The sequence below is a fragment of the Rhea pennata genome, chromosome 2 (genome assembly GCF_028389875.1).
Source record: "Rhea pennata isolate bPtePen1 chromosome 2, bPtePen1.pri, whole genome shotgun sequence".
Classification (NCBI taxonomy): Eukaryota; Metazoa; Chordata; class Aves; order Rheiformes; family Rheidae; genus Rhea; species Rhea pennata.
In genome coordinates this window covers 22,250,647-22,276,003 of record NC_084664.1, presented here as the reverse complement: position 1 = coordinate 22,276,003, position 25,357 = coordinate 22,250,647, and the positions used below count along the sequence as shown (strand labels likewise).

The 25,357-nt window shown below is 39.1% G+C and overlaps 1 protein-coding gene across 4 annotated transcripts in view; it reads left to right on the top strand.

Moving 5' to 3' along the window:
- CACNB2 (calcium voltage-gated channel auxiliary subunit beta 2) overlaps window positions 1–25,357 on the top strand; it is a 265,080-nt gene that overhangs the window by 95,843 nt on the left and 143,880 nt on the right. The gene's annotated exons all lie outside the window — the stretch shown is intronic.

The window sequence follows — 25,357 nt, the reverse complement described above, 5'->3', positions numbered from 1 at the left end:
CCAGAATGTTTCAAAAGTGGATGGGACATCTGTGGAAGATGTCAAGGGGATGGGGACAAACTCTTTTCCGTTGTCCCGTGTGACAGGACAAGAGGCAATGGGCAGAAATTGAAGCACAGGAAGTTCCACCTGAATGTGATGGGTTATTTCTTTCCTATGAGAGTGACAGAGCACTGGCACAGGTTGCCCAGAGAGGTTGTGGAGTTTCCTTCTCTGGAGATCTTCAAGGCCTGCCTGGACGTGATCCTGTCCACCATGCTCTAGGTGACCGTACTGAGCAGGGGGGTTGGACTAGATGATCTCCAGAGGTCCCTTCCAACCCTACTCATTCTGTGATTCTGTGGAACTCAGAAAGTGTAGAGCACCTTGAAAAAAATGCAGGGTTAAGCAGTGAAAGAAAGAAGGAAAACACAAAATGGTAAAGGAGAAAAGGGAGATCAGGGTGAAGGTGTATACAGGCTTAATGGAGACCTTTGAATGTAGAGAGGTGTGATAGTATAGAAAAAAAGATTAAATATAAAAATATGAAGAAAAGGGTGTGGCTATCTTAAGAGTTCTATTTTTGCTTCTGCTTTTTTGGTCAACTTTGAAATAGCAATTTCTCAAAAGGTAGATGGTGAAGAAAACTTGAAAATAATTGAAAATTTATATGAGCATGGGCATACTTGAAACATGGAAGATAATAATAATAATACAAATGAAATTTGCTGTGTTCCTAACAGAGAGGGCCAAAGATTACCTGAAATTATTATTTTTTTTTTCCTTGAGGTTCCTGAGATACAGGGAAGAGAAAAACTCAGAGAGCAGCATTCACTATCTGTGAGTGCGCTGTTACTCTGGTCTAGATTAGTACTGACCTTGTGAAGAGACTGTTTATAGTTAGAAAAGACAGTGAAGTTGAGCCATATTAAATATGGAAATGTCACCTGGCTGTAGAACAATAATAAACTATTGCTTGTTTCCAGGTTTATTTCAAGATGTTATTGAGAGAAGTTACGAAAGGATCTAATGGAAGGTCTAAGTAAAGAACTGCTTAGTGCAACTACCTCTCTGAGGACTTACCATATCTAATACCAGTGGTAGTCTAGTGGCATGGAAGGCAACTGCTTACTCAGCTCTGGCTTGCATGAAGGACTGGAAGTGTTTCCTTCCAGTAAATCTAATAGTTTTGTTTTGGTGCTGTATCGGTATGGTCTAATGTGTGCTGATGTGATACTTCATTCTGTCAGACTAACCAGGAACTAAAACAACACTGTCATTTGCTTTCTTCCCAGCTATTATTGAGTCCTTACTATTTACAGGAGACAACTCTTAGCATTCCTGGTTGATACACACATCAAGCTTCCTCTGCAAAGGTCTGATTAGACATTTGGCTCTGTCTGCTGGCAATCCAGATTTTTTCTATTAATAGAGCCAGGCCTGGGTTCTCTCCATCCTTTAAATGCAAACCTGTGGGAAAGCTGCTGGAGCTCCTGGATTGTCTCTCGTTGTACAGAACTCAGAGGTGTGGTACAGAAAGTTCCAGAGATTTGAAGTGCTATGAAAGAAGAGGCAAAAAGCTTAATTACGTATTATCCTCTCCGCTACTTTTTATTGTAATTATTTATCACTGATTTTGGTTCAAGCTACATGCATAATCTGATTAGCAAAAAGGTCATCATGGTATCATAGAATCAGGAAGGTTGGAAGGGACCTCTGGAGATCATCTAGTCCAGCCTCCCCACTCAGCACAGTCACCTAGAGCATGTTAGACAAGGTTGCTTCCAGGCAGGCCTTGAAGATCTCCAGAGAAGGAGACTCCACAACCTCTCTGGGCAACCTGTGCCAGTGCTCCGTCACTCTCACAGGAAAGAAATAACCCATCACATTCAGGCAGAACTTCCTGTGCTTCAATTTCTACCCATTTCCTCTTGTCCTGTCACATGGGACAACTGAAAAGAGTTTGTCCCCATGCCCTTGACACCCTCCCTTCAGGTACTTGTACACACTGATAAGATCCCCCCTCAGCCTTCTCTTCCCCAGGCTGAAGAGGCCCAGCTCTCGCAGCCGTTCCTCGTAGGGCAGATGCTCCAGCCCTCTGATCATCTTTGTAGCCCTACGCTGGACTCTCTCCAGTAGCTCCATGTCTCTCTTGTCCTGGGGAGCCCAGAACTGGACACAGAACTCGAGATGAGGCCTCCCCAGGGCGGAGTAGAAGGGCAGGATCACCTCCCTCCACCTGCTGTCAACACTTCCTAATGCACCCCAGGAGACCATTGGCCTTCTTGGCCACAAGGGCAGATTGCTGGCTCATAGTCAACTTGTCGTCCACCAGCACTCCCAGGTCCTTCTCTGCAGAGCTGCTCTCCAGAAGGTCAGCCCCCAGCTTGTACTGGGGCCTAGGGTTATTTTTCCCTAGGTGCAGGACCCTGCACTTGCCCTTGTTGAACCTCATGAGGTTCCTCTCCGCCCAGCTCTCCAACCTGTCCAGGTCTCTCTGAATGGCAGCACAGCCCTCAGGTGTCTCAGCCACTCCTCCCAGCTTGGGATCATCAGCAAACTTGCTGAGGAGGCACTCTGTCCCCTCATCCAGGTCGTTGATGAAGAAGTTGAACAGGATGGGACCCACTACTGAGCCCAGGGGGGCGCCACTAGCCACAGGCCTCCAACTAGACTCCACACCACTGATGACGACCCTCTGAGCTCTGCCTGTCAGCCAGTTCTCAATCCACCTCACTGTCCACTCATCTAACCCACACTTCCTGATCTTGCCTAGGAGAATGTTATGGGAGACAGTGTCAAAAGCCTTGCTGAAGTGAAGGTACACACCATCCACTGCTCTCCCCTCATCTCCCCAGCCAGTCATTCCATCAGAGAAGGCTCTCAGACTGGTTAAGCAGGATTTCCCCTTGGTGAATCCATGCTGACTACTCCTGATCACCTTCTTTTCCTCCATATGCCTGGAGATGACATCCAGAATGTGCTGTTATGTCACCTTTCCAGGGATGGAGGTGAGACTGACCAGCCTATAGTTGCCTGGATCCTCCTTCTTGCCCTTCTTGAAGACTGGAGTGACACTGGCTTTCTTCTAGTCCTCAGGCACCTCTCCAGTTCTCCAGGAATTTTCAAAGATGATGGAGAGCGGCCTGGCAACAACATTTGCCAGCTCCCTCAGTACCCTTAGGTGCATCCCATCTGGGCCCATGGATTTGTGGATGCCTAGCCTGCCCAGAAGGTCTCTAATCCTTTCCTCTTCAACCAAAGGAAAGTCCTCCCTTCATGAATCCAGGTTCTGGGATTCATGAGGGCTGCCCTTAGCAGTGAAGACTGAAGCAAAGAAGGCATTCAGTAATTCTGCCTTCTCTGTATCCTTTATCTCCAGGGCCCTTGCCCCATTCAGTAGCGGGCCCACATTTTCCCTCGTCCTCCTCTTGCTGCTGATGTATTTGAAGAAGCCCTTCTTATTGTCCTTAACATCCCTTGCCAGACTCAATTCCAGCTGGACCTTAGCCTTCCTCACAGCATTTCTACATACTCTGACTGCATTCCTATAATTCTCCCAAGTAGCCTGTCCCCTCTTCCACATTCTGTGTACTTTCTTTTTCTATCTGAATTTGGCCAAGAGCTCCTTGCTCACCCATGCAGGTCTCCTGCCCGCTTTGCTGGACTTCTTACTCATAGGGATGCACTGCTCGAGCTTGGAGGAAGTGATGTTTGAATACTAGCCAGCTGTCCTCGACCTCCCTTCCCTCTAAGGCCTGAACCCATGAGATTGCACCAATTAGGTCTCTGAAGAGCCCAAAGTCCGCTCTCCTGAAATCCAGGGTTGCAATCCTGCTTGTTGCCTTATTTCTCTCCTGCAGGATCCTGAACTCTACCATCTCAGTATGGAGAACTGAAGTTAGTCCACTGTAAGCTACAGGACTTAGTTTCCTTGAAATTTCTGAATGCTTTGCCTTGAATCAGTGGAACTGGGATTCTGATCACTTCCACATACAGCTCTTTGGTTATGGCAACAAGCAATCGCACTGATGTAGTTGCTGTGCAGAGTACTAGTCTGTATGTGCAAGGTTGTGATTTGCACTCACTCTGCTAGTAGTGGGACCATGGTCTATATTTGGGTTATACTTTTCTATAGATAAAACTGCTTAACCAAGGCAGATTGTTGTCCCACTAAAAATAAGCAATCATGTTTTTAAAATTATAGAAATGATACATTTTAAAATTTGAAGCTACCATTGATTTGAGTACTTCATCTTTATGTGTACTGTGCTGAGATCATACCTACCAGGCAGCAGTTCTGAAGAGACTGGAGAACGTGTTAGGTTAAAAGCAGAAAGTTGTAATTGACTGACTTCATCCAGTAATGAGCGGTTAATTTTCCTGGAGGACTTTTTCTTAATAGCGTGTAATAACATATATATAACATTTGTCATAGACATCTAAATGCTGCTTAAATCTCTAAAGACTTTTATAACCATGCAAAAATAAAGGGGAAATAGGAATGTGTTTTTAAGATGAAGTAATTGTTCTGTTTTTCAATATCAAGAAGTAATAAAAAGGCACAAAGGGTTACCAGCAGAACCTGTCACAATCAATTTGAATTGCCTTGAACCGCTTTGACTAAGAGAAACTTTAAAAGAGTTTCGGTTTATTCTAGGATAGAGAGCATAGGAATAAAATGTATACCTGACTTTGAAGGTAATGTTATCTGAGATGGCGTAGAAGGGAATTTACAGAAACATCCATGCTAAAAGTAAATTATGCCTGTTTTTGTCAGGAGTATTTGTAATGGCCTTTGACATTAAAATCTGGATACAAGAATGCCAGCAGCGTATTCTGGTGCATTAGTTATTTCTATTACCATTTCCCTTTTTCTTCTCTTCGTTCTTTGCCACTCTTAAAATCAGAGAAGCTTGCAGTATAAATTTGAAATGTAATTTTGATGTATTTGAATTGTAAAGGATAAAGCTGACTGAAGTCTGTCTGTTACTTAAATTCATGACAAATTGCCAGATACATGTTGCATTTCTGGAGACATAAATGGGCCCAGAGTGTTTAAAGTCTAAATGGTTTGTTTTTCCACTGATGCATGACAAATTTAAACATGTTACTGCATAAGCATTTATGTGTTATTCACTCAAATCATCAGTGCATTAATGGAAGAAATATTCCTAAAAATATGGTAGCAGAGGGAAATAGAAGGAGAAAGAAAAAAAAAGATACTGGACATCTAGGGCTAAGAACATGCTGTAACACTAGGAATTCTATAAATATTACAGAAGATTAGGATTAGCCCTTTCATGTTTGATTAATGCTATAGATGATACAGAAATACTATGAAGTCTACAGACTAGCTCTGTATAGTAAGGTTGTAGAAATTTCTGTATGGATTCATCTTGATTTTTTCTAGATCTTTGTGCTCTTCACAGTTGCTGAATTTCAGTTGGAATTTCTTTGTTTCTGTATGGACTGTCTAATGTCCTACAGTTATTTTATATCCTCAAATTTTATTGTCCTTTGAGTAATGTGTGATACTATACAGCAGCATACATATAGTAAGAGATGCTCATGCAAAATACTCCTCAAGTAATTTTTTCATATTTTAGTGATAAAGTTTTGGATATAGTTGATCAGAACCATGGAAATTTAATAATTGTATTCTCAGTCTTTTCTGTTTCTGTCTTTGTTTATTTCTTGCTATTTATACTCATTTACAAGAGGATTTTAACTCTAAACACTATTATATACTGAATTCTTAAGGGCTTTTGATAACATTGAAAAATGCGTTTTCATTAGATAGCCTGTTCTTGAAGAAAAGCAAGCATAGGATTTCCCATGTGGAAGTTATTTTGAGTATTTAGACCCATCTGAATTTAACCTTGTGCAGAAAGCTAAGCAAAGTAAAACATGTATTTATATTATGTATTATGGTAAAAAGATACGATAAAATATAGCACGATAAAAAATGACCGTTAACATAGCCTCTGCTGAATTATAGTCAGGAATATACCTACGTAGATACATCCAAGTGTTTTTTGTTGCCTCTTGAGGACCTGTCACTAACACACCTTCTCTAGTAGAATAAAACCTTTTAGTGTAATCACTTGTTAACAAAGAATAGAACATTTCATTACCCGACTAGATACATCTGTGTGAAGATATGCAAAAAATATATAACATAGAGAAAATGTAGGTAAAAATAATGTGTGAAAAGATGCATACATGGAAATGTTTTTTGCATTCCCATTGGCAAAGTAAATCTTTGTCTTTTCCATTATATGTGACTTCTAAATGCTTTCAATCAGAAGTGAAAACATCTTGGAAATCAGTGATTGCAGAGGATGACTGGAATTGACCCAAGGGTCCCCGGGGGCAAGAGAGGGAGACCCTAAGGTGTATAACATTAGGGCTTGTATCACTTGATAGGATCTATCAGAACAGGAGTCACTCTTGATCTGCATAAATTGAAATTAAAGTGCTTTAATGCTATCAGTAAATTAGAGATTCTACATGATTTTCCCTGAGCAAAAATAGTAAAGAAGTAAAAGCTCTAGTTTTCAAGAATCCAAAAATGTAGACCTTTCCTTAAAGTACCTCAGTATGCAGAGTCCTAAGGAATTGGCTTTATGTCCAGCTTTCCACTTTCTCGTCATAATTTCCCCCACTTTTTGTTGTCTCCACTAAATGAGTATCTGGCTACTGTAATATATTCAGTTTTGTAGCATGTTGAATTTATATCCTGTTTCCAGGCCAGATGCTTTGGCTCATTTCAGCAAGTTCTTGGTCACACTTCAGGGCAATTCCTATTCCCTTAGACCCCTACCACATCTTAGAACCTGGTTCTTGAATGCAAAATATTTATAAACCAACAGTGAGAATTGTAAAGTATATTTAGTTTGATAAACTTCAAAAAGCACTTTGGTAGTTATTGTATTAATAACTTGCTATCTTCAAAATTGTTAGAAAATAATATGCAGGAGGTGCTTTAAATGGAGTGTCTCAGTTTGTGAATGCTCACCATTTCATGCCAATATCATATTCTTAAGGTCTGATTATTTTATTGCAGGGCTCATCTGTTTTTTTCTTGTTTGTTCCGTTTATTCCTGTTTTTCTTTTTTCCACTGGAAGACTTGCTTCCAATTTGAAATCTACCCCATGGCAAAGACTGTATTGCACTTCTTTCTTTTTGAGGATATGATCTCCGTTGAGCTTTCTAATCAGTTTGAGGTTTTCCTGTCACATTTCCCTATATATCTATCCTGTTGTTGAGTAAAAACTTTATATGTGCCATAGGAGAAAATGACTCAAACGGAAGAGTGAAATACATAAATGCATAAAGAATGAAGTACATAAAATGCTGTCTAGTGCATTGAGTATTCTCATTTCTCATTTCTTTTTAAATAATATTAAATGTTACATCTTTAAATAACACTAGTGCACATTTTCAGAGAGACATATTTTAAAAGTATGTAATCTCTCTTAAAGTAAGAAGAGAGGATGCTGTTATATAAAGCAGACTGCATCTGTATTGGATACTTTGCACTAATATACAAGACAATCCTTTACAGATTTTTTTAATTACTGCACTTCTCAATGCATTTTTCTATCTTTAAACTGCAAGTAACAAATGTTTTCTGTCTTAGTCTTTCATTGACTAACAATAGTTATTAGTAAGTAAGGGACATTTAGTGGTCCTCGAAGTTAATCTTCCTGAGGGTACAAGGATGTCAAAAGACATCAAAGGAAAAAAAAAATCCCCAAAGCACAAAGAGAGCTAGGAAATCAAAGTAATGTTATCTTAGCTGTTGATAGCTACCTCTCTCTCTATTTCTCATTAAAAGGTGTGGATGAGATATGACATCTTCTGACAAACTGCTTCCCCTTCATAAACCATCATCTCAATCTTATCCTAAAGCTATTCTTGCTTATCTGTGAAAATGGGATGTCACTAGACTGCCTCAGCATAATGCAAATTATGGCCTTTTGGGGTTGTCAGAAATTAAAGCAGCGGTGAATACACTCTACTTTGATTCATATAGATGAATATGCAGCAGGATCATTGGAGGAGAGCCCCAAAATTTAAGGACTCCAGGCTTCTTCTCACTGTAACTATGATTTGCAGGCTCAGTAATTTGTCATACGCCACGACATGTTTCTGTCAGATGAGAGAACTAATTATTTGGTGAGGGTTTGGCTGATCATTTAGGGAAGAGTGCAGTTTCTTCTAACATTTACTAGTTTCTATTATGAGCAGTTATGTTTTATGATTTACTTCGTTTCTGAATAACATCGAAACAGGAGTGTGTGAGTATTCGGTGTGCCTACCTACAGGGAATACAGTACTTGAAAGGTGCAAGTACATGGTGATATTCTGAGGCATCGTTAACAACTGACAGAGGATAAGAGCTGATAAGGCAAAACATAACTGAAAAATGGGCTTTAATTTCTTTTGCAATGACATATTTTTAGGAGTAGATTTTTCTAGAGGAATAAAGAAATGTAATCACCCTTTGCCTGATAAAGTAGGTTTGTAATTCCAAAACACCTATGGAAACTAAGAAATTATATTCTCCAACTATAAGTAAATAGAACAACTAATTTCAAATAATTTTCAACTATTTAAAAGGTATTAATGTAATATGTCTGCAGTTGATTTCATGAACGTAGTTTTCATTTTAACATCTGTCAGATTCGTTTTTTGATTTTTCATTTTTTTTACACTAAAATGTTTTTGGTAACGCAGAGACTTGTATTAAGAGATTTTTCCCATTGTAAAGAGTGATGAAACAAACCCTGGTGCCAAGCTCTCTCAGTGCTGGCAACTGGGCTCTTGCAAGGTCACTTTCAAAAGCCCGTAAATTTAATTAAGTCCTCTCATGAGCTTTGAAACGAAGAGCAAGTTGAAAAGCGTCCGACTGCCAGAAACGGCGAACCGTTCGCGGCGCGAAAGCCAGCAGCGCGGCAGGCGGGAGGGCAGGCTAGGACAGCGCTGCGCCCTTCAGTTCCTGGCAAAATGACGCGGAGGCAGAGCAAAACCTCGTAGGTGACTTTCCAACCTTCTTCTGAACAAACTGTGCTGTCAAGCAGCTTTTCAAACGTCATCAGCTCTGTTGTGTGTTTAGGTTGTCCTATAAGGGTAAGATATTATCACAGGATGTTTATTCAAGGCGGTAAGTTTATTCAGATTTAACATCTATCGGTGTGCTCTATAACAGTTCTAGGAAAATGGTAGCTATGATTATACTCGATTTTTTATGAGCAAAATAAAATCAGTTATGCCACTTTTTTTCTACATTATGGTCCAAGTAGGTATTTGTGTCTTTTAAACTGCATTTGAGGATTAAGGAGGATGTTGGCTGCACTGGAATACATGGATTATTGGGCATATTTTTCTCAGTAAGATTTTCAGGTGATCATCTCTTTACACTGTCGGACTCACATTTTTTAGAACAAGCCCCCAAAATGTCCCACATTTCAAAAAAAGAATAGAAGGTTTATTTTTTACCAGCAAAAGCGGTGCCCCAGGAACAGCCCTCCGAGTTGCAGCCGCCGTGCGTGAGGACCCGATGGGCTGCCGAAGGTGTCGCAGCCTCGTGCTGCACTGCTGGTAGGTTGGTTGGCACTGAGTTACTTCGCTGGCCGGGCAGAAGGGCTCGTGTGTTGCTGAGGCACCAGAAAGCTGCTTTTAGCAGTGGAACCTCTCTGCCATCCGGTGAGAAAAGATAAGTCTTACTGCTTACAGGAGAAAAATGTGCTGAGTGATCACATCCAAGCAAGGATGTGGATTCTCATTTCGGCTGTTTTGGAGAGTGGTTCAAACTCTCATCACAAAATGGCTGCCTCTTTTTTGAGCCTTAACTGGAGTTTAATCCTTAGGATAATATTATTTTCTTCATTTAAAGAAGCCTGAAAGTCAGAGCTGAATGTTAAAGCAGTGTCTTTAACAGCAGATCAGCAGCTGAGTGGAAACAGGGAGAAGAAAGAGGTGGATTTTAAATTACAGCAGTATCTGAAAATTTCCCTCAATGTCTTTTCTTGTCTTTTGTCTAAATTTGAAAGAGACCATCTTAAGAGAGACTTTTGTAGGTGACCTCTTCCAAATGACAAAGTAGTTGGTTTGTTTTTAAAGTATTTTCTTTGGAACTGGGTTTGTAATCAAGAGAACCTTAAAAACGCGCACACTGCCTCCTTAAAGAAAAAAAAAAAAAAACCACCAAAGCCTGAATCTAAAAACCAACTGGCCCAAAGTGCTATAGTCATTTCTGTATATTTACAGGCTGAACAGTATTGGACTAATTCATGATAATAAGAATTGAGGACTTGTATTTTACAGCTTATGCTTCCAGCTACCTCCTTGTAACTTTTTTCCTTGGTTTATTGTTGCTAACGGAAATACTTTGAATCCTATGAGAAATGTGGCATGTTCCCACACTAGTGGAAAATACTGTATTCTCATAGTATAGGGTCTTCAAGAAACATTTCGTGTTGTTAGTTACATCAAGAGCAAAGAGTGCATTGGCTCTGGGAACTGGTGTTCTCCTAGGGACGATGTAAACTCTTTGTTGTAAATACTGCATATTTAGGGGAAAGGAATGAAAAACCCCTTTAGCAACAACCCATACGTTCCGGCGTAGTTAATTATAATGTGCTATGATGTCTTTGAACTCCGTCTCTTCTGCAAGTACTAGCTGATTTACTGTTAATAGATTGTGCTGTGCTAATAACTTACCAGTGCGTTTTAGCAGTGTGATATAATAGTTGTATAGCTGTTGTATAGTTTATGGACAGGTGTATAGCTGTCACATAGCATTGATATTACATTTCTAAAGAACTGCATGTGAAGCTGAGATGTCTTTTGATAATTTGGAGCCAAATTGCAATGAAGTGTGAAAAAGAAGGGAGCGCACTTAGTACAGATAGCACATAGGAGAAAATGAATATTAAAAATTACAATAATGTTGTAGTGTATTTGAAAAAATATTTCTGAAATATATTTTGTTGTTTTTCTATCATTAAGGAGACACCTAATGGCACTCTTAAAATTGTAATATAAGTTGAAATTTTCAAAAAACTTGACAAATTGCATAGTTGATAAAGATCTGTAGATAATTTCTTGTTTTCATTCAGCAGAAACTGTTTTGGTGTTTATCTCTGAAAAAATAGACCTGGAATGTGCACATAATTAACCACTTAATACATACATTCTTATACAATTTTGCTTGCATAAGTTTGATTTAAAAGGGAGAACTTGGGGATCAGCCACCCAAAACCCATCGTCCTCCTGAAGTGACTGGTTTCTGTTATTTCTGATGTCAACCTTGCACCTATATTATGCTAAAAAAAAAGAAGTCTATTTAGATGTTCATATCTTTTTCGGCCTTTAATGTACACAATGACAGAGAATATAAAGTCCAAAGAGAAGTAAATTCCTCCCTAGGGATGCCAAGTAATCATTCAACAGAGAAGGGAAAGTTTGGTCCTGCACTGATGCGAAGAAATGCCTAGTAACCATTTAAGTACATGACTCCTGCCATAAAATTTTGAACATAGCAGAGACATTTATGTACATGATTGAGGGAAACAAACTTTATTCTAAGTAAGGGGATGGCCAGACTGCTCTGTGCTCAATTAAGAAGAGGAGTTTAATTAATGAACTTGTGGAAAATCTGGAGGGATAGACCAGCCTGAAAACTCAGGCTTCACTCACTGGGCAAAGGACATGCAGAAATGCTGAAATCCTTGTATTTTATCTTAAACTTGTTTAAAAGTGGTTTGAGGTAGTAAGGATTTGGCAAATCAAAGGGCTACGAAGATGATTAAGGGACTGGAATCTCTCATATGAGGAGAGGCTGAGCGAGTGGGGCCTGTTCAGCCTGGAGAAGAGGAAGCTCTGGAGGATCTCATCAGTGTGTGTATATATATATGTATATATGTACCTGGTGCAGGGAGTAAAAAGAACAGATCCAGACTCCTCTCAGCGATGCCCAGTGACAGGACAAGAAGCAACAGGCACAAACTGGAATACAAGAAATTCCCTCTAAACATAAAACTTCTTCACTGAGAGGGTGATCAAGTGCCGGTACAGGTTGCCCAGAGAGGCTATGGAGTTCTCCATCCTTGGAGATAATTCAAAAGCTTACTGGATGAGGTCCTCCCAGAACTGGTCAGTTCTCCAATTAAATAAGTCAACTTCTCTGTACCTACTGCCAAATTCTGCTTTCTCTGTCTGAGGTTTTTAATCTTTCATTTCCACGAATAAGCATTATTTCTGTTTACAATTATAAACAAACAAATTTTTCATAGAACAGAGCAAATGCATGTTATTCATGGAAATTTTTCATTGTGTGTAGATGTAGAAGTGAACCATCCTTCCATTCCTCCAGGTAAGCTCTGGGCTGTCCATCAGCCTGTCTCCAGGGTTTGAGGTTTCTGGTGAGTAACGGCTCCCGTCATTAGCAGTCAGTCCATGGTGTGTTCCCTGATGTGGGTGCTCCTGATAAAATGCTAGTAAAGATCATTCATCTTTACAGCTTGCCTCGTGCTGGTCAAATGCAACCTCCAGGTTCAGAAGCTCTTTAACTTTGCATATACTTGAATGGGAATGGGTGAAAGATGTGTTTTCTTGCTTCTCTCTTTGAACCACAGGAGAGACGTGAGAAAAAACTTGAGTGAGACCTGTTTAAGCTTCACTGATTTTTTTTTTTTTTTTTTTTTTTTGTCATAAAGACAGCATATTAACAAGAGCTGTATTTTAAGCCATCACTGCTTCCTAGCAACAGACCATTTACTGTACTCTGGGCTTAAAATGTATTAAATAATTTTAGCTTTCCTACTTTAACCTCTGTGGATTACGCTAATGCCTCAAGGCTCTTTTCCTGTGCTATGCTATATATCTTCTGGTACAAATCAGTAAACTACAGTCACAGCCATATTGGGTTTAACCCCAAATACTGTTAAACTTTCTTTAGCATGGGGGGATGATGTAATTTCTGCTACCTTCCTACTAAGCAACTAGCTAAGTAAATATTTGGAAACTCAAGAGACTGCCTTCTAAAAACTATCCTGATTTTTACGTTCACAATTAAAAATAAGTAGCCAAGTCATTCTGTAACAGCAGTAAATAAAAACAAAAGATAAAATGGGTATGGGGGTGTGGGTAACCTTTAAGTCTAATAATTTTGCAGAATTTTTAGTTATGTCCATGAGATATAGAAGAATATATGTTGCTGATTAGCTTTCTTCTAAGAATTTTATATTTTTTTGAAACCATCTTGATTTATCTTCAATCCTAAATATTTAAGATTTAGCACTGAATGTCTTTCACTTTATGGAAGATTTTGACTTTCATATTCATGTTACAATACTGTTTCATAGATCTTCAATGAGTATTTTTGATTTCTGGTTGTAACCAATGTGAATATCATGCTGAAGGCAAATAAGAAACCTGTCTGGCCTGAGCAGCTTATTTTCTAAATAAAGACTGTTCAGTTTAAAGAGGATACTTTGACTGAAGTATTTAAATGGTCTAGACCTGATAGTGCAAGAAGGCAAAGGTCATACAAGTCATTTTCCTTCTTATTCGATGGCTTTCTAAGTGTTGATTAAATCTGAAGAAAATCTTCCTCTCAGATAAGGAAGTTGCCTTTCCATCATGACACTGTAGTCACTTAGACCTCTGCAAAAAATTACTTCTGCCTACAGTTTGCATGCATTTTAAAAGGCGACACAAAGAACAGCGAATAATCAAACTCTAGTAAACTGAGGCTGGTGATGGCCATTCGTTCTAGAGTTCTAAAGATATCTGAAAAATTTAATTGTAGATTAGACTTCTTAAAATATTTTAAATACTTTAATTATTCTAAAATTCTAACAGTACTTTGAAATGATTTACATTTTAACTTTTTAAAAATCAGTATTTTTAAAATATTCTCAAATTATAAGAACATTTTAAAATACTTCTGATAAAATACTTATTAATTTAGTCTTTTGAACTGTGGAGTTATATCCAATTCAGAACTGAAGTCAAAGGATACAGATCTCTTGAGATTTAGGATTTTTTTTGCTGTGGATTGAATATCCTTTTGTGCCTCATTTTCTTTCCTACTTAAAACTGTCTTTGTGAGAGACCGAATCTTCACATGAAGAAGCTTGCTGACTGATAATCCAAACAGACTTGCGATTTTCATTTTTTTACTAGGTCTGAGCTAAGTGTTTTTCCAGTGTTCTTGGAAGTTATAACCTTTTTCCTTTTCCCTGTTAGACTTCATTGCATTTCCTTTGGCACTTAAAGTATGAGGTGAAGGTCTTTGGGCCAATTTTGTTGTCATTTATGCATGAGTAAAGCAAACCACAGCTGTCAGGTTTGGTGCATGCCATGTGTGACGTTTATGCAAATCACTGAATAAGTTATTTTGCATGCTTCATGTTATTTTGCATATAATGAAGCACTGCCATTTAAAAAGCAAAGGATTTAGTACAGATGAAAAATGCCTACTCACCGAGGTTGGTGAAATCTTTTATTTATGTACAAGGTAAGCATAAAAAAGGTAAACATACCACCCTATTGTCATATCTCAGTTCTTGCCTGGTAGGGATAAAAAGAATATTTCTATCTTCTTTCTTTGCTTCAGGTGTTTCCCAGCTTTTCTGTCTGGTATATCACTTAATGCTAACTGTGATAATGACTATGCAATATGGAAGCTGAAACTGAAATCTAACAAATTGTTTCATAGTGACTCTAAAAAATCATTAAAGCATTCATGACGCAGTGAATTATTCAGCCTCAAATGAGTGCAAGTTTCTGACAAGGGGTCATACCTATTTACTTATACAATCTTAATCCTAACGTTTCCCGAATCAATTTTTTAAATCGTAATTTTTTTAACCCTGGATGATCCATTTTCATCCCTGCATCTCAGTAAGAGTAAATGGAAAAACTATTTTGGTCCTAGCATCATACAAAACATTGTAGAATGTTCCCAGACATTTGGCCCCTGCTCCTAAAAATGAATAATTCAAGCAGCAGTAGGAATGACAAAACACTATCTTCAGCATTGCTTTCTTGTTTTTGCAGCTGGCAAATCACCTACTTGCAATCTGTTAGTCTTCGATACTTTTTCATACAACCACGTGTTGATTATTTTTATTCTGTTAAATTTTGTCTGTATTTGTCTAGTTCTTTCACATGGTTAAGTCCTATTTCAGGAGCTTGCTCCTGCTTGTGTGCTCTGAAGCTGTCTGCCAGATAAAGCCAGGCAGGGAACTGAGGGACAAATCCTGGGATCTTGGATTAGGAGCTGAGCTCAAGCTACTCCTTTCCCTCGAGCCCTGAGGGAAACAGCTTTCAGGATCAAAATTCTAGGTGTGGCCTCTGTCCTCTTTCCAGATCCTTTTCTGGATCTGTCACTTCCAGTCGTTCAAAAACATACAGTACCTCATCGTGGGCCTTTCCCACCCAGCAGACCAGAAGGACTGTGCCCCCAGCAGAAATGGCCTGAAGTACCAGTGACCTCAGAAGATTGCCAAGCGGTGCAATGTTCTGATACTCCTCTTCTGTATTATTATTCTGAATACACAGTCGTAGGTAACTGTGCCCAAATGTAATCAAGAGAAATGGAAAATTATACCTGTCACTTCTCTAGTGTTGTGCATGAATAATGCTTTTTTTAAGGTCAAGATAATTGAATCTAAAAATGCTGTATAATAAATATTAGAACTATACTAAGCGCTAAACATTCTGTAGTGTTGTTTATATTGTGCTGGAAAGACATCAGTCAAATGAAAATGATAGTTCTGGAGGTTACCTAACACATTTTGTATTACACTTTAGATTTGCTCTTTTATATGTAATTTGACATGAGAAAAAGTGAATCATCAAATATATTTAAAAATAGGTCTATTAAAATGAATGTCCATGTTGATATGGCATTAGGCTGTAGAACCTGGAGGGAAAAATGGGTTTGAAAAGTCTGAAGTCATGTTTTTCAGATTCTGAATTTTCAGAGAGATGTTTTAATTGTGCCCTTTTCTGTCTGCTTCAGAAATCTGATCTATGCCTTCAGAAATGTGTGCAGGATTCAGTCAGACTGGGCTAGCCCATGCACTGTGCAGAGATTCTCCAGGGCTTCTTACTGGAAACATGTTAAGTGATGCCGAATCAACTCATGAATCTGCTATTTACTTCTTTATAGAAAATTGTACCATAAAGTGAGTTTATGTTATTATTGGCAGTGCTTGATGTTTTTATCCTTCCATATTTTTTATTGTCCTAGTTTCAAGATAAATTTCTAGTGAGATTATAGTAAAAACATATCTTTTTTATTTTTTTTAGTAAATCTAAATAGATTAGTCTGAATCTTACATATATAAAAAAAAATAAAGTAGTTGAACTGAAATCCCAGGATGAAACAGCATCTTGAGTTTCTCTGAAAAGTAGCCTTGCCTATTTCACCAAAACAACCTTCTTTAAAATCTAATTTCTTTCTCCACTTTGAAGTGTTTTCTTCTGTTGCACACAATCTTTACTTACTTGATCTGTTTTTAAAGATTTTGTTGAGCTTCAGAAATGTTTTAATTGGCTGCAGTGTCTTATGATATAACATTGACATTTGCCATCTGACTGTAAGGGAAGGTTCCCCCTCCGCTCGCTCCCCCCACTCTTAAACAACTGTCTGATAGATCATGTGGTGATGGGCACACCAAAAGCTTCTCAAAGTTTCTGTGTCAATGTTACTCATTGCATTCATTGTTGTTTTGTGGTTCTTGATTTCCAAAACTGTATTGTGGTTAATATAGCAGGACTTAAAGAATTATATGTTTGCAATAGAATGCAATTTATTTACTGAGATAAATTAAAATTGTTTTGGTCTATGGTAAATCTGAAATAATTGAATACTTACCAGAATCTGTTAGGTTGCACATATGCACAAGTATTTATTCAAAAATCTGTCTGCCTTGAAGAAAACAACGTACTTAAATCTTTAGTTGACGTGTTAGTCTTCTTACTAAAATTGTCTTCAAGCAAGGGTGAGGTAATACAGGAGCTATGGAGCAGTTAAAGGTTTCCCTATGCTGCTATAATGCATTTTCAAGGATTTTTATATTACTGCTTTGTTAATTACAAAAAAAAAGAAGAGAAAAGAAAACAAGTCTCATAACTGACAGAGTTAAAAATGATTTTTTCAAAGGACAGTACCTGTGAATATTTAGATTTTACACAAAGCAAGAAACAACAGGTCTAAATAAAATCAGAAAATAAGCTGTAACATGGAAGAGAAGAAAAAAAAGAGCTGTAACAAGGTCTTTGAATAGTACCAAGGTGTTGTGAGGAGATAACTATCAAAAATGAAAGAAAAATAGCTGACATTTATGTTGTGAAAACAGGAATACCATGAAAAATGTGAGCATATGTATCTGTAAAATACTGTGTTCCTGGCTTCAGTATCAGACAGATCAGAGGATCCTTTTAGCCCTATTGTGAGATATCTATTTTGCAGTGATACGAAGAAATAGCAAGCATAAGTAGGCGCACAGGCATCCCCTGCCGCGGAGGTGGCTGGACATGGACAAGGAGCTGATAAAGCTAAACTAAGCCGTGAAGAACACAAAATCCTGAAACTCATGTGGAAGCTAACCCTGCTTAATTCCTGTCTGGCGTAAATGGGAAATCAGAGACTGAATTTTGAGTATGGAAATTAAATTACTTTTGCCCCGAGATCACACAGTTACAAGCTGCCCTTTATTCCGTGTGGATTATAGTGTCAGCAGAGCAAGGAGTTGAACTTGGGCATATTTATAAAGCTAGTTCCAATTTAGTCGAGCAGACCCATTTGTTTGCGGGATCTGGTTTTATTTATATCGTAAAGCTTAGTTTCCTGTGCTAAACCCACAGCCCCGTAGCTGGGGTTACAGCTAATGAGCTGTCAGGGAGGTGCAAAACGGCATTAAGCCTCAGCCCTGGGACAAGGACGCGACCTCACCTAAACGTCGCGCGGCTCCGCTCCAGCCGCCGACGGGAGGCTCAAGCCGTTGCTTCTTCCTCCAGGCCCCTGCGCTCACTGGCCCTTTTTTGAGAAGCTAGGGGTCAAATACCGCCAAAACAGCTGCTCTGTGCGATGTGCTCCAGTGTCTCATTTTTAATGCAGTCCTAAGACACTGAACAAATGGGCTTGTCCGTTTTGCCTTGCGCACTAGTTTGCACTCTCTCTCTGATACTCTCTAAACGTTCTGCTCACGTTTTGTGATTTTTAGTGTGCTTTGTAGGCGTACAAGGAATTAGTGAAGATGCTACCCTTGCAAAGACTTGGTTACTTCTGAATGAGTAATGTTCAGGCAAAATAGTATTTGATTTTGTCATTTCTTTCTCAAAAAAAAAAAAAAAAGAAAAAGAAAAAAGAAAAAAGAAAAGAAAGGAAGGAGATCATTTTCACTATTTTTGCTTGGTAGTACAAACAGAATCAAGTAGAAGCGGCTTGGAAATTAAACTGTGGTACTAAAAAAACAATTGAGTGGCATTGAAATGTCATTTCTAGAATTATCCGGCTTACTGGGGAACATTTCAAGGAATAACCTTCCGGCACGGCAGAATACAGTGTCTGGACTAGACAGGGCTTGTACAGTGGGCCAGATCCTGCCATGCGTTTGTTAGGATTGCGTGAGGACAGCAATGGTACTGATGATTGCCATTTTATTTTTAAATCTCAGTGGTGTATTTATGACATTATTTTTCCCCTGGTAGCAGGAGTGCTCAGATACTCCTCACACTTAAAAAAAAAAAAAAAAGGAAAAAAAAATTTAAGAATTGATGGGATAGTCAGATGATCTGTTGACAAAATTGTTGTATTAAGGCAGTTTTGTTTGCAGAAGTCTAATACAAGTTTAGAACCCTTCTTTCAAGAGAAATCTGTCTGATTTTAATTCTGTCTAAGAATAACATTCTGATGTTATCCCATAACTATTCTGACCTAGAGCTTTGAAGGTTTCTGAACAAATCCTGAGACTATAATAGGATGCTTTTGTAGAGATTTTCCAGAAAACCAAGAAGGCTCCAAAAGAAGATGCAGAATCAAAATAGATATTCAGCCTGCAAGCTTGTTTACCTTATCTATTTACTATCCCTGGCAATGTGGGGAGATAGAAAGAAGCAAACTTATAGGGAGACTTTGGATTTCAGTCCCAAAACCTGTGAGCAGAAGAACATCAGAAGTTAAGATGGAAAAGCTTTACCCCAGAATCTTAATATGGGTATTTGCACACCTCCATAATTGCTATTTAACGGTGTCAGAATGAAATATTCAAAAGCACAGCCTTGAATTTTGAGTTGGTGTGAATGCTGAATAGAATAATGTTGTACACTGTGTTGTGCTTCAGAAAGCCAGAAGAAATTGGAACTGATTAGATAGTATTAATACTGTTATTTTTGATAATGTTCTTCTGATCTAAGAGTCTTTGCTATTTTTAAAGAAATTAGATCCAAAGTTCAAATGCTAAGAGGCACTATAATTGTAATAAGCTTCTAACATTATGAACAGATCTTTTAGAACTATCGCTAAAGGATTAATGTGGTTGATTTAATGGTGTTCAGTGGAAGCTACCAAATAGCTTATTTTAAAAAGTATCCAAGACACACAAGAAATTTAAATTATTTTATGAGGAAATAAGACAATATGTGAGCTGTACTTTGCCATTTCATTCCTACCTTAAAAAAAGGCACATGTATGCTGTTGGTGAAGAGTGTGGAAGGAAGTGATGAGAGGAAGTGAATCCAATTCTGCTGCTGAGCTATGGAGTGGAGATCATTTGGAGGACAGGGACATTTCCTCATTTGCCTTCTGCTGGGTAGCTGTAAACCTCTAATTTCATAAACTTAATTCCATTATGTAACTGTCCAGTTCATAAGTGTATACTGAATGTTACCAGGTTTAAAAAGCATGAGGTATTGCTGAGTTATTGCTGAGGTATTGCTTGCAAAATCAAGTCTATTTTGTGTTGATACTGCAATCTGAAATTATTAGTTTCAAGATTGTTTTTTATTGATTTTATTTAGTGCAAAAAGAAGAGCTAACAAGGTTTGAAGCCAGATGTGAGTGCCAATTTCGGCTGTAGATCTGAAAATATGTTAGATATACTTCTTGGACCAAGGAGCAAGTCCTACGTAATAATTTAAGTTATATGTGTTTGCTCATTTAGACAGCTGGAGGTGGAGAAATGTGGATGACTGGCAATGCTTATTCTGTTTATATTTTTTGTATTCTGTATGTGTTGCATTCTGAACGTTTAATGTTATAACATTCCCCATTTTATTTATATCCGTCTTTCTTTATTTTATTTACTCTTTGCTACAGGAAGACCTGTAAAATCAGTTCTATAATTAAAATATAAGATTAGGCAGTCAATTAAAAAGTCACTAGAAATGACTAACCTTTGTAATTTTTGCTAGCCACCCATGCTCCCTGAGATCATCAAGGAAGGTGCTGGCAGCTGTTTGTGTATGTTAAGAGGGGATGGCATTTATGTCTCTTGTTAAATCCTTGATTGACGCAAACTGCCTAAATCTCCTTATGAAAAAACAATCATCGTGCAGCGCGCTGGGGAGGCTGTGCAGGAGGCGACTCGCTCCGGCCGGACCTTTCTAATACACGCAGGAGTAGAGTCTGTGCATGCGTGTGGCTTATGTTGCCTTTGCTTGTGAGAGGTTTTTGCTGAACTCGAGGGCTGACGGGCGCCGACGTTCAATCGAACGCGTGTTTTTGTGCTCGTTGTGCGCTGCCGTGGCCACGTGAGTTTGATGGGCTTTAGGACTGTGCAAGGAAGTAAGTTCTTGGCCTGAATGGTTATTTAAAACATGATTAAACTTACATTTGTTCTGATGATAACATAAGGAATAAGTTGTAAAAATAAAAGATATAATGGAAACCTAATTTCTCTAATTTCTTTAAATTGTTGGAATTTCCATTGATGGATCAATAATATGAATAAATTGGTTTATTTCTGAACGGTCTTGCAGCATTCTGCTAGCTTTACCTCAACCAACTGGGCACAAACATGGGGGAAAAATGAAATTTTGTTGATTAACAGCAAAAATACCTTTCTGTCTCAGTTTAAAGGAAATAATTAAACCTAGTAGTTTGGCAGCCACAACATGACCTGTTTAAGTGCTGTGCTGAGCTTGTTGGTTGTTGTGGTTTTTGTCTTTCTCTTGCGCGTTCTTTCCCGCTTAAAGTGCTGTGCAAGCTTGACCGTAAATCCCAGATACGTAGCAAAGGAAAGAACATGGTCCAGAAGGCTCCCTGAAAGAGACTGTCACCAAATACCCAGTAAAGCAGTTTTAACACAAATATATTGGAGGCACAGCAACATCCAGACAACCTATTTTGGTTGGTACTATGTTTGGTACTTGAATTATTCATACTGACTCTCCACTGCAAATTAGTTCACTTTTTGCCAAAGTTGATCTAACAGATCTACTGTGGAAATAATTTCCCAAGGAACTGATCTTCTTTCATTAGCTCTGCAGGATTTTACAAGGAAGAAGGATTATGAAAGCATATTTTTTAAAGGGAACAGTATTCCCTGATAGATCTCAGGAAAAGCTTCATGCACGTAAAATGAAATGTCTGTTGCCAGCTGTCTGTGGTTCTCCGTCTTCTTTGATTAATTTCTGATTTCCTTGGTATTTTGAGAAAGTAGAGCTTGGAGCAGGGACTTGTTCACAGGTTTGTTTGTTTGGGTTGTTTTTTGCAGAGTATCAACACAGGAGGAGAACAGAGTAAGAGGCAGTAAAATGGATTAAAAGAATATTGGAAGTAAAATCATATTCATTAGAAAACAACTCAAAATACAGTGAGAGTAGCAAGTGATACAGAGGGAGGATATTTCTGTTACACAAGCAGCCTAATTGCTTTTATAATTCATGTTGTTTTTATTCTACAAGTTTTTCACATCTGTACATCGTGAATTAAACCCAAGGTATTTGTTATATACCAGAAGTAGCACATGGTAGTGGTTTTTTATTTCTTGTTTTCCAGCAGCTTCTTTCCTGTCCAAACACTGCCCCGCAATCCTGTGGCGCTCGCTGCCCCTGGGATGCCAAACCCTTCTCCCAGCACCCGTCTCCGCTTCCCGCCTCCGCCCGTCCTGGGAGCCGACGCGCGCAGGTTTAGCGCGGGCGGTCTGCCGGCGGCGGCGGCGGCGCCGTGGGCGTCTCGCGGCGCGGTCAGGGGGGCCGACCGCCGGTGCCTCCCCGGGGGTGCCGCCACCGGCCCGGCCCGGCCCGCGCCGAGGCGCCCGCCGCGGGACCCGGAGCAGGCGCGCGCTTCCCGCTCCGCCGCGCTGATCCCAGCGTTTGCCGAAAAGGTGACGAGGGGGAGCGTGCAGAGAGAGGCCAGGAGAATGGAAACCACGTTGGTAAGAGCAGGTCGGCGTCAGTGAAACTTTCATCTTACAGAGGTTTATAGAAATAATCTCAGTTGCAGAGGGATAAAAGTGTGTTTCCCCCCCCCTTAAGGGATGGCATTAGCAATCCAAAATGTGTAAAATGCGTGGCAGTGGAGAGGGTGCGTTACCTGGCCCAGGCCCTCCAGTGCATAACGAAGCATTTAAAGGTCAGCAGCGTATGCAACGCAGGTTTATTTTCTGAGTCTCTTTGTTTTCTTATTCCAAAGCATTATAGAAGCAATTAACTAATTTTAGTTAAAATGGCAAGGGGAAAAGTTTTATAATGCAAATAAGACAATATTAACACCGTCCAAATTTGATTAAAGTGTTTCCAAGCGCCGTATAACCTGTGTGAAAGGCTCCAGCTGTGGAGCTGCATCTACTGGCCTCGTTCATACTCACCGAGAGAGTTGCGGGGTGTTACCAGGTAGTAGAGAGTCTCCTCAAGGGATCCAGAGGGTTTTCCTGCTCGTAGGCTGCTCTTGAACAGTACCAGCATCTGTTGGGGTTGATGCTGTGTGGTGTCCAATGGAAAGAAAACTCCAGAAGAGCAAGTGAGGATAAAAAACGAAAACATTTGAGTTGGCTTAGAAATGTTTGTGAAGTACACGCCTGTGTGCACTTTAATTAGCATGTATGTCGCTGTAAATGGGGACTTGCTTTGCCTGTAGTAGTTATTGAACCTGCTGTTGAGCACAGAGGCTGATTCTGTGCTCAGAAATTAAAGAGCAGCAGAGCGTGCTCCCTGGCAGAGGATCGCAATTACTGTTACATTGCAAGAGTGGTCCCCGATGTGCTCTTGGCCTAACCTAGCTAGCGATCTTCCAAACAGTGCTTTGGCATCATCTGTGAGACAGCACAGGCCAGGTAGTATTCCTGTCAGGCAGCTGGGATTCAGCCCTCCTGTTTTGAAGGGTAAGAGCATTTTTATGCTATGGATTGGGGCAACTCTAAGCCAGCTGGCTTCGGTTTGGAAAATGCTCCAGACACGTTTGATTTATTAGTCTTCAGTAAGAGCAGCTAGGAGTACTGTCCCGTTCTAGCAGTCACTGATTTATCTTCTGGGCACTTGCAGTAATTGTGAAGAGTGGAACCAGGAGCCAAATTAGCCTGAAGAGAATGTGCTGATCTCTCTCCAAGCCTTGGAAGTATCTCCATGTTTATTGAAAAAGTGTTACTGTTTTTGCACTTGTATAAAATGTGGGCATTTGCATGGGCAAGATTGCATTTTAGCAATCATTTGAAAAAAAAAACCTTTTTTTTAAAAAACTGTAGATTGTGTATGGTGCTTGATAATTCACAAAGCCACAGAATTTTTGCAGTATATCTTTTTATTGTACAGTTAATCTGAAATGGAATCTGTGGTGTTGCATTTTCTTAAAAATAGTGAGATTATTTTGGTTAAATTCTTCTCCATATTATTCTGCCATTCTACTTTGAAAAGTAGTACTTTCACAAATATGTTTTATGTTGAAAGTGAAACTTTTCAAATAAAATATTGAAATTGGCTACACAGCAAAGTTTAATAGGAAACAACATCTACTGTTACTTCTAGTTAAGGGTAAAATCAGGGTTAAAAGCAGGGCATGTTACATCCTTGGCTCTTGGAAAATATCACGGAAGTAATCATGGGAAATCAAAATGGACTCAATTATATTAGGAAGGACAATAAAATAACAGTATCAGCTGGAGTCGGTATTTACAGAGATAATATAACCTCTGGGCAGTTCCTGCTGTCATGGGCTGTCCCTGCACTGCCTACTTACTTCCTGGTAGAAATCACTGTTTAATGCTCTTGGAAGAACTTTCCCATAACCTGGTACTTGATAGCACTAACATCCATATTGATGTACATAGTTTAATGGAAATGTACATGAGTTTCTTGAATGCCCACTTTTTTCTCCTGCATATAGTCATCTAAAAGGACTGCTAGCACTTAGTACCCCCCATTTGGGTTTGGTCTTTCTGGAGGAATCGTATATCCTGCTTTAGCAAAGCAAGGGGTTGCTATTTATTTTAGCAGAGGAAATGGTTAAGTTCTTGATCACAAAATTAGACACAGAATTAAAAAAGAAAACCATATAAGCAATGAAAAGGAAACTGTAAGAATATTTAACACCAACCTCCTTTCCTGGAAGTCATTCAAGATTTTGTTGAGATATCTCTCAGCCCTGAAGCCTTAGGTGTAGCTTAACGCCACTATACATCCTCAGAGTTACATTTCAAATTAGCCTTTAAGCTAATTTGGGAAGCTGAATAACTCACTCAGTGTATATCGTCTTTTCTTTTCTCTCTCTGTTGCCTGTTAATTTAGCACTTGATGTAAGACATGCTGTACCAACACCGAAGATTTATCTAGCTGTTTCGAATAGTAGCCAAGAGCAGAAATGGAGAAGAATATAAGCACAAGACAAGTGCATAGTAGTACCTTTCCACAAGGCAGTTTGTCCTACATTAAGTGTAGCACAAGAACAGCCTGCAACAGTGGAACTGATCTGCTGTTTATTTAATGTGTGTTCACGTTCACTGGCTCTCAATGGATTTGTATTCCAGGAATGTGTCCATTTGCTTTTTGAGCCCAATTTTATCATTTGCTGCTTATGTTATTTACTGAATAAGTATGTGGTTTCCAAACTTATACTGAAAATGGTTGTGATGGCTCAAATTCTTTCCTCTGCTATTCTGCAGGCCTGATCCTTGAGATAAAAAATGCAACTGCAGGGTCACTTCTGTCTTAAAGGGTTTATCTGCATTTGAGATCTGTTGTATACATCAATTAGCTCCTTCCTTATACTTAAATAGCTTTCTTCTGTTTGCAAAACTTTAAGTCACAGTACCATGTAGATCACATCTCAAGAAGTGTTCGCTATACCTATTGCATTTCTGGCTCTCAGTTTCTGGTTCACTGTCATCTTGATGCAGACATTGATATACTGAATGC